The 10,632-nt window shown below is 45.0% G+C and overlaps 1 non-coding gene across 1 annotated transcript; it reads right to left on the bottom strand.

Annotated features, from left to right (window-relative positions):
• Nucleotides 1-8,187: 8,187 nt before the first annotated feature.
• trnan-guu (transfer RNA asparagine (anticodon GUU)) lies at nt 8,188-8,261 on the bottom strand. Its single transcript has one exon. It is a non-coding gene; the product is annotated as a tRNA-Asn (tRNA).
• Between the last annotated feature and the right edge of the window lie 2,371 nt (nt 8,262-10,632).

Here is a 10,632-nt window from a genome sequence, read left to right as displayed (position 1 = left end):
TTTAGAAGAATGAGAGGGGATCTCAAAGAAACATATAAAATTCTGACGGGACTGGACAGGTTAGAGGCAGGAAGAATGTGCCCGATGTTGGGGAAGTCCAGAACCAGGGGTCAGAGTCGAAGGAATAAGGGGTAAGCCATTTAGGACCGAGATGAGGAGAAACTTCTTCACTCAGAGAGTTGTTAAGCTGTGGAATTCTCTGCCGCAGAGAGTTGTTGATGCCAGTTCATTTGATATATTCCAGAGGGAATTAGCTGTGGCCTTTCTGGCAAAAGAGCTCAAGGAGTCTGAAGAGAAAGTAGGAAAGGGGTACTGAGGTGAATGATCAGCCATGATCTTATTGGAATGTAGAAACATAGAAAATAGGTGCAGGAGTAGGCCATTCGGCCCTTCGAGCCTGCACCACCATTCAATGAGTTTATAGTTGAACATGCAACTTCAGTACCCCATTCCTGCTTTCTCGCCACACCCCTTGATCCCCCGAGTAGTAAGGGCTACGTCTAACTCCTTTTTGAATATATTTAGTGAATTGGCCTCAACAACTTCCTGTGGTAGAGAATTCCACAGGTTCACCACTCTCTGCGTGAAGAAGTTTCTCCTCATCACGGTCCTAAATGGCTTACCCCTTATCCTTAGACTGTGACCTCTGGTTCTGGACTTCCCCAACATTGGGAACATTTTTCCTGCATCTAATCTGTCGAACCCCGCCAGAATTTTAAACGTTTCTATGAGATCCCCTCTCATTTGTCTGAACTCCAGTGAATCCAGTCTTTCTTGATATGTCAGTCCCGCCATCCCGGGAATCAGTCTGGTGAACCTTCGCTGCACTCCCTCAACAGCAAGAACATCCTTCCTCAAGTTAGGAGACCAAAACTGTACACAATACTCCAGGTGTGGCCTCACCAAGGCCCTGTACAACTGTAGTAACACCTCCCTGCCCCTATACTCAAATCCCCTCGCTATGATGGCCAACATGCCATTTGCTTTCTTAACCGCCTGCTGTACCTGCATGCCAACCTTCAATGACTGATGTACCATGACACCCAGGTCTCGTTGCACCTCCCCTTTTCCAAATCTGTCAACATTCAGATAATAGTCTGTCTCTCTGTTTTTCAACCGAAGTGGATAACCTCACCTTTATCCACATTATACTTCATCTGCCATGCATTTGCCCACTCACGTAACCTATCCAAGTCACTCTGCAGCCTCATAGCATCCTCTTCGCAGCTCACACTGCCACCCAACTTAGTGTCATCTGCAAATTTGGAGATACTACATTTAGTCCCCTCGTCTAAATCATCAATGTACAATGTAAACAGCTAGGGCCCCAGCACAGAACCTTGCGGTACCCCACTCGTCACTGCCTACCATTCTGAAAAGTACCCATTTACTCCTACTCTTTGCTCCCTGTCTGCCAACTAATTTTCAATCCACGTCAGCACACTACACCCAATCCCATGTGCATTAACTTTGCACACTAATCTCTTGTGTGGGACCTTGTCGAAAGCCTTCTGAAAGTCCAAATACACCACATCAACTGGTTCTCCCTTGTCCACTCTACTGGAAACATCCTCAACAAATTCCAGAAGATTTGTCAAGCATGACTTCCCTTTCACAAATCCATGCTGACTTGGACCTATCATGTCACCTCTTTCCAAATGCGCTGCTATGACATCCTTAATAATTGATTCCATCAATTTCACCACTAGTGATGTCAGGCTGACCGGTCTATAATTCCCTGCTTTATCTCTCCCTCCTTTTTTAAAAAGTGGGGTTACATTGGCTACCCTCCACTCCATCGGAACTGATCCAGAATCTATGGAGTGTTGGAAAATGACTGTCAATGCATCCGCTATTTCTAAGGCCACCTCCTTAAGTACTCTGGGATGCAGAACATCAGGCCTGGGGATATATCGGCCTTCAATCTCATCAGTTTCCCCAACACAATTTCCCAACTAATAAGGATTTCACTCAGTTCCTCCTTCTTACTAGAACCTCTGACCCCTTTTATATCCGGAAGATTGTCTGTGTCCTCCTCAGTGAATACCGAACCAAAGTACTTGTTCAATTGGTCTGCCATTTCTTTGTTCCCAGTTATGACCTCCCCTGATTCTGACTGCAGGGGACCTACGTTTGTCTTTACTCACCTTTTTTTCTTTACATATCTATAGAAGGTTTTGCAGTCCATTTTAATGTTCCCTGCAAGCTTCCTCTCGTACTCTATTTTCCCTGCCCTAATCAAACCCTTTGTCCTCCTTTGCTAAGTTCCAAATGTCTCCCAGTCCCCGGGTTCGCTGCTATTTCTGGCCAATTTGTATGCCACTTACTTGGCTTTAATACTAACCCTGATTTCCGTTGATAGCCACGGTTGAGCAACCTTCTCTTTTTTATTTTTACACCAGACAGGGATGTACAATTGTTGCAGTTCATCCATGCGGTCTGTAAATGTCTGCCATTGCCCATCCACTGTCAACCCCTCAAGTATCATTCGCCAATCTATCCTAGCCAATTCACGCCTCATACCTTCAAAGTTACCCTTCTTTAAGTTCTGGACCATGGTCTCTGAATTAACTGTTTCATTCTCCATGGTGGTGCGGCTTGAATGGCCGAATGGCCTTTGCCTGCACCTATTCATTTCTGCACGCAGAGAGTTGTGGGTGTCTGGACCTCACTGCCTGAAAGGGTGGTAGAGGCAGAAACACTCACCACATTTAACAAGTGCTTGGATGTGACCTGAAGTGCTGTAACCTGCAGGGTTATGGACCTAGAGCTGGAAAGTGGGATTAGGCTGCAGAGCCTCTTGTTGGCCGACGCGAACACGATGGGCCGAATTGGCCTCCTTCCGTGCTGCAAACTTCTATGATTCTATGAACTCCTTCACAAAGAGTTGAGGTGCGTGTGGGGTTATTTGGGCACATCTTTACTCACGTGACAACATTACAAAAGTAACTCAACGGCTGTAAAGCGCTTTGGGGCGTTATGAGCTCCTGACAGACGCTGCAGAAATGCAAGTCCTTCTTTGCAAAAGTTCGATGCAAATTCAAAATTCACAGCAAAAAAAAGGCTCGCCCGGGATCGCTCGCAAATTTCAAGCAACAACCCCAAATTGAGAATCATACAACTAGACCAACGAGCCAACTGCTTAGCAAATATGGAGATAAAGGCCTTACGAAGTGCTATCTGTTAATAAACCTCCAGTCAAATCTTCTCAGATTATTAAAAGCATTGCCAAAGGAAAAGCATGAGTTTTACCAGATATCTCAAGGGATATCTTGGTGACTGCAATCAAGAGTTGCCACAACAAAGTAGCACAAATAGAATTTTGATGGGAAGAATGTATTCGCACTACCGTTGTGGTGTCTTTAGACTGTAGAGGCTGCCCGGAGATAAAGTGTAACCATTATTGAAGCATTTTTAGTGTGTGTTGTTATTCTTGATCGGAGGAGCTCATGAGACGGAATCAGTGACTTTGCCTTTTCGACATGTTTTCTGAAGTGCCGCACGGTCCCACTACTGCAGTCAATGAGCTGTTGGGACGTCAATGTATCCATAATCATCATCATCATCATAGGCGGTCCCTCGAAACGAGGATGACTTGCTTCCACGCCGAAAAAGGATGAGTTCACAGGTGTTTCAATGAAGGACCCGAACAACATCCCGAAGGGTGGAAGATGCCTGTGCGTGGATTGTTTTAAATTGTGATGACCGTTGCATCCCAGCCATCAGACGGGCTTGACAGAGCGAGGTCTTGGTCCAGTGGCAAGTGTTAAGCAGGTCGACTGGAGACCAGTTCTGCTGCACAGACCCAGTGCACACACATATCGCAATGTGGGCTGGCCCGTGCTGCCCCTGGGCTCCTGGCTCCGAACTCATGCCTCCCCTGGGCCCTGATCACATCCCTCTACAGTATCTCGCCGCTCCTTCGCCCCGATCTCGCCGCTCCTGCGGTATCTGCCCACGTTCCAATCACTGACCTGGACCTTGATGACGTCACTCTTCGCTGCCGCCGCCCTCCTGCACCAGCTCGCGCTGCTCCCTGGAGTAGTCTCCCGGGACCTACAAGCTGCTCCCAGGGCCGCTCGCCGTTCCTTTTATGGCCCCGACCTGCCGCTGGTGTTCTCCCGTTAGTGTATCCAGGCTGTGGGTGGCCACCCAGAGCACAGCAGAGGGGTTTCTGCATTAGTTCTGGGTGGGGACAGTATCTTTCCCCTACTCTCTTCCTCTTGTCTTTATCCCTGTGCTTTTATTTCTCTATTTATTCCCCCTGTCTTAGTTTCTAGTGTTTAAAAGGGAACAAAAGATGAAATGGGTGTCACTGTGGAACAATTTCTCTCACTCAAAGTTAGACGCACTATCGGTGCACCATGAGGTCTAGGTAGCTAGCCGTTGATATTCAGGTTCAAATAAGAATATATATAAATATATCTACATGTATCATAATTGTTCCCTGGTGGTCTAGGGGTTAAGATCCGGCGCACTAACCTGGTTTCAATTGTCGATCAATTCATCGCATAAAAATAATTGAGGTTTGTGAGACGATTAATAATTGCTGTAATCACCATGAATACCAATACTTTCTGTGATAGACCGAGCTTACAGACTATCTGGCTTCTCCTGCCCTTTGCCGGGCACGTGTTCGGGGTTTAATTTAGCAAACAGGGCGAGTTCGCTGATCGCGGGGAGACGGTAGGAGCCTCTGTGGCCACTCTGTGAGGATGTGGAAGTGAACACGGTGGCTGGGTGATCCGTGACGTTTCTGTAAAGGGCAGTGGAGGAGAAGGATTGAGAACTTTCAGTGTGGGACAGAAGTTATTTCAGGTGAGCCGACACATTCCTGATCAGCACAGAGGGAGCTCACTGGTCAGCTCCCCTCTGTTGTGCCAGCTGTGCCAGAGGTTTCTGTAGTGTAGTGGTTATCACGTGTGCTTATCACGTTTGCATTACACATGAAAGGTATGAGGTTCGATCCCGGGAAAGAGCATTATGTTTAAACTTGCTATAGAGGAACAATCAGAGGCGAGTTTCATCTCCTGGCAAATGCTGCCTGACCTGCTGAGATTTCCAGCATTTGCTGTTTTTATTTGCTATTTATTCTCCTGGCAAAAGTGATCCCTTATTCCTTAAGTGCTCTTTATTTCACTTCAATAAATAGATAACTTTCAGTGAGAGAAAACGGATCCACCGGGGACCTTTCGCGTGTGAGGCCAACGTGATATCCGCAACACTGCAGCCCATCAAAGGGCGAGAAACCACTGAATATAAAGGATGAGCTCACAAATATCAGGGGCAGTGCAGTCTGGTCAACGTCAAACTCTCCTTTCTTATTCAGCAGAGGCATGAACGGGAGACAGACGCCACAAAGTTTAATTAAAGACACAAATGCAAGTAACACTTCCAAATGTTTTCACTGTAAAATTCTTAAACGTTATTTGAAATCCTACTGCGTTGAATCTGAAAATGAGCACCATGTGCTTTTATCTTCACTACTGATTCTATTTTCTGTGCATGGTCGGAATAACCGGTGCTGTTAAATTTGACAAAAGTTGCCCCAGATTCCTGATGTCATCGGCAATGAAGATATTGAACCAGATCCTAAAATACAGTGTGTAAAATGGGTCAACATGCAGAATAACATAAGAACATAAGAAATAGGAGCAGGAGTCGGCCATACGCCCCTCGAGCCTGCTCCGACATTTAATACGATTATGGTCGATGCGATCATGGACTCAGGTCCACTTCCCTGCCCACTCCCCAAAGCAGAGGACAAATGATTGAAGTATCGACTGTCCCTCAGTTAGCATTTCTTTCATTGTGCAAAAAAAGGTGAGGGGTTAATTAATGATGCTTTCCCATGAAAGCAACACAAAAGTTTAAGAAAAAAACATACAGTGACTGGGAGGTGAGCGTTGCTTCTGACAACAGGTGGGAATGGGCAGAGATTTTAAAGCTCCTTGTATTGTGACACCTTCATATAGACGAAAAACTGAGCCTTATGATGTAGACCTCGTGGCGCAATGGTAGCGTGACTTATTTCAGTTCCGAAGGTAGCGTGTTTAAATCACATCAGGTTTACTGTACTTTTAGATATTGTTCTTCCACAATTAATATATTCTTTGCTGTTTGGCAATAACCAGTCCCTTGCTCCAAGGTTTGTCTCACTGTTTCCCCGGTGTCAGACAGAGATACGCCTGCTGCCCTCATTTATTTCATGTGACAGGACACAAAAGTTCAAAATCAACCTGCAGATGGCCACATGCAGCATTAAATAGTCAGGATGGCCGAGCGGTCTCAGGTGCTGTGTTCAGGTTGCGGTCTTCTCTCGAGGTCTGTGTTTAAATCTGACATTTCTTATTTTTAATCATTAAGTGAAACTCATTGTTTGACACCACGATCAACTCCTTCAAAGTGGGATTCAGCAGTTCACCTGCTCGCTTAACATTTCCGTCTGACCTGGTGCTGAAAGTGGAGATGTTTCCGCAGTGTAGCGGTTAACACGTTCGCCTCACATGCGAAAGCTCACCGGGTGGGAATATTTTCTGGAGCTATCTCCTCATGCATGCTCAGGGGCGAGTTTGTTCTCCTGTGAAAGGTCATAAGGTCATAAACATGTAAGGATTAGGGGCCGGAGTAGGCCATTCGGCCCCTCGAGCCTGGTCCACCATTCAAGAAGATCTGGCAGTTCCTTGACAGCAAATTTAAACATCTGGGGCGGAGCCAACAGGCACCTGGCTGCAATCAACGACAAAAACGTCTATTTGGTAGAAGCCCCGTGAGATCAATCGGTCGAGCATGAGAATCTTAATCTCGAATTTGGGGGTTCGTGCCCCACGTTAACTGTTAAAGCATGTCCCAATTTGCACAGTGTGTTTTCGGTGTCTGGTTGAAAATGTTCATTGCTGATACATCAACAGGAGACTGGGCAAACAGTGAGAAAGACTTTAGAGCAAAGGTCTGGTTATTGTGAAACACCAAAGAAAATATAAATTCAAGAAACATAAAAAACATAGAAAATAGGTGCAGGGGTAGGCCATTCGGCCCTTTGAGCCTGCACCGCCGTTCAATGAGTTCATGGCTGAACATGCAACTTCAATACCCCATTCCTGCTTTCTCGCCATAGCCCTTGATCCCCCTAGTCTGAAGGACTACATCTAGCTCCTTTTTGAGAAGAATAACCTCGAAAAGAAATGTGACCCCGACACCCAGGAAGAAGTGTTATGGCAGAAGATTAAATGCTGCATTCCTCTGTTCAAAAAATTCCTTTCACAAACATTTCTCTGACCGCAACTGCACAAAACAAAAATGTTCCTTTCAAAGTCATGAAACTCTCCAATTTCCGCGCCCCCCGAATCTCCTGAATCAGATGCCTCAATTTTGCCGACTCAATCCATGTCCCTTTGCAATGTTCTGCTTCCACCCACACTATGAAATGTGCCACTAACTTATAGAATCATGGAATGGTTACAGCACGGAAGGCCATTCGGCCCGTCGAGCCCATGCCAACTCTCAGCGAGTCCCACTCCCCCGCCCTTTCCCTGTAGCCCTGCAATTGTTGTTCGTTCAGACACTGATCCAGCTCCCGTTTGAAAGATAAGATTGAGTCTGCCTCCACCATCCTTTCAAGCAGTGCATTCCATATCCTAACCACTCTCTGCTAAATGGCCATCTCCTGTTCCTATGTGTAAAGTCTGGGAAACACTCGATCAATTCCTGCCACACTCACAGCCTTCCTAAATATAGCACCTTCACTCTATTCTCATAAAACCAAGTCCTGAAGTATAGGCCAGCTGTGTAGTTTAAAGCTCTGGTTATGTTCCGAACATTGCTGCAGTGTTTCCGTACTGTAGTGGTTATTAGATTCACCTCACACGCGAAATGTCCCTGGTTCAAAACTGCGCGGAGACATTTTGAAAACATGTTCAATTAAATAATTGAAGAAATGGATTTATTCATATTAGTGGTTCAATATTAACAAAAAACAATGTCCCACAACCTTGTTAAATTTTCTGATATCTCTGTTCAGTTCTGTATACACTCAAACTGAATGCTCATAAAAATACTGGAGTGGGAACTCACTGGATAACAGCACAGCTGGCAATGTTTGTGGAATATATTCGCGCAGCCAAAACGCATAATGACAACCTGGAATCGTGCAGCACCGAATCCACAGGGAAAAACAGTTAAACGCTTCGTCCCTGGGTGGGCTCGAACCACCAAACTTTCGGTTAACAGCCAAACACGCTCACCCATTGCACCACAGAGACTGCCACAATTACATACAGCAAGACATCCCAAACCAGGGTGTCAGTCAGTTAAAGCTTCAGATTGCTCTGACCGGGATGGAACTTGTCCACTCTCAGTTGTACTTTTCCCAAGTTAAGGGTGGACATTCATTGTGGATGTGTGGAAGCAGTCGGGTTCCACACACTGCAGACACTTCCATGTCACCACCAACCAGCTCTCCCACAACCTGAGTGATCTACCTTCCAGCCTTTCGGTGCCTTGTCTGTGACGAAGTATTCTGATTGTCCCGAAGCCGGTATTAGGTATTCATTCCTTTTCAGCTCCTGACTGCGGATATTGCTGTGATTAAATGCGAACACAATGCTAACAGGGACAGTTCGATTCACAGTTTCTTTGCTTGGTGAAATTTCAAAGATTGAAAGCGACGCACATCAACCCCAAACCTCGTCACCTACTCGCTAACTCGACAAAACTTTGCATTTTCTTTCCATGCCAAGCATTTTACATTAATACATTGCAATGCCAACGCACTTTTTATCTGGCAAGACTGAAGTACAAGCTGTGATGAACAGTGTGAAACAGAAACAGCTACTTGTAAAACCATAGCCACGATGGCATCTGTGTGAATTGTTCTGCATCGATAATTAGCAGAGAGCAAAGAGAGGAAACTGATGGTGTGGATGAGAAAAGGCCGAGACAAAGTGTACTGTTGGAGATGATTTTGTTGTTTTTGAGAATTGTTTCAAAGATTTTACTGTGGTTGGTTCCATAGTGTAATGGAGAGCACACTGGGATCTGAGTTCAAATCTCGGTGGAACCTGATTCCTTGTTGTCCCAGCTGCTGAAAACTTGGGACAAACAAGTGAAAGACACCTGGTGCTGGTGGGCAGTTTTGTTGCCTTTGTCATTGATGCTTGATCTACAAGTCTAGTTATCAAATCGTGTGCTCAACCATCAGTTACCTGTTACAAAATGTTGTAAACGGCTGTCTTGCTCTTTTTGCTTCGTTGCTTTTAACCTCGAATTACCCGCACACATTCAGTTGTAGTAAAGGCAGGATCGGATCTTTTATTTAAACATTCATACCAAACAAACCAAGTATGAAATTACTGAGAACACTTCACAAAGGCAGCTTGCTTCGATTTCCGTGGCTGCTTGTGAAACACACCTTCTGAATGTCCACTGTCTCTGGTGTCTGCGTGTGTGAGTCTCATCTTTATACTCTTATTTCTTTACATTTAGACAATCACAGCTAACTGCTTTGTGAATTGTTTAACATACAGACTTAATATTGCTTGTTTAACCTACAGTTGTCATTAAATAGTAACAAAGGTACAATCAAATATTTAACATACAGACAATGACCAGTTACTCATTTCAATGGCTGAAGGCACAACATTGTCTAACAGTCTCTTTCGATCCAAACTTCAATCTTCCTGTTTTTTAATTCAAACTTCAGACCACGTGATGAAGCAAAGAGTTCAGCAATGCGGGACTGTGCTCCCACATTCCCCCACTTCTTCTCCTCACCTCTCTGCAGGTCTTATCTTGGTAACATACATTTGCATGGTGGCTCGAGCTCGTTCAACAGCATTGTCCAGTTGTTGTCCTTGTTTTCCATCACGACATCCACAGTAAATCAAAATGACCAGCACGTCCAGCTGAACCAGCACCAGCATAAGGACAGGGTGTTTCATTGTGTTCATCACGCCTGTTGGCCTTCGGGCTCCATCCCAACAATGACTCCCACCAGCTTACATGTTCAATCTGGTCCAAATTTGTGTGAACCTTTTCGATTTCCGCAGTGTGATGGTTAATGTCCACAACGATTGCTTGATTCAAACTCTGCACCTGTTGAAATGTTGTATTCCATTTCCGTAATTCCTTCTTCCAAATAGCAGCACGCTTCGGGTCAAAGTAGGTTTCTTGTAGATTCAGGTTCTCAGGATGCCATTTTAAAGTACTTTAGTCTGTGATCACCATATCCATTTTTACTTAAAAGTCAGTTTTCAATATTTGATGTTTCCAACTGAATTCCATGCTGTTTACATTCAGAAATATAAACTCACAATCGGTGACTTCGACTAAGCCTGTTACCCTCTGCACAGCTTTTAACAATTTCCTCTGCTTTGTGGGAGAAGTGTAACAACAAACAGTAAAGGATGACGGAAATGCTGAATAGTCAGTCGAGAGACCCAGTCCTTCTCTCAGTTCACCCTTCGGAACTGCTGTAATTCACTCTCTCGACATTTGCAACAATCCAACTTCTATTTCGCATCCTTAAAGATCATGTTTGTAACTCCCACATTTGAGCTTTTCACTGAACATCTCATCAGTTCTGAGACAGCCCATTCCTGCAGAAACTTTAAATGTTTGTGAACAAGCTTCTCC

The sequence above is a fragment of the Pristiophorus japonicus genome, unplaced genomic scaffold, assembly GCF_044704955.1.
Source record: "Pristiophorus japonicus isolate sPriJap1 unplaced genomic scaffold, sPriJap1.hap1 HAP1_SCAFFOLD_58, whole genome shotgun sequence".
In the NCBI taxonomy this organism is placed as follows: Eukaryota; Metazoa; Chordata; class Chondrichthyes; family Pristiophoridae; genus Pristiophorus; species Pristiophorus japonicus.
This window is presented reverse-complemented; position numbering and strand designations above follow the sequence as displayed.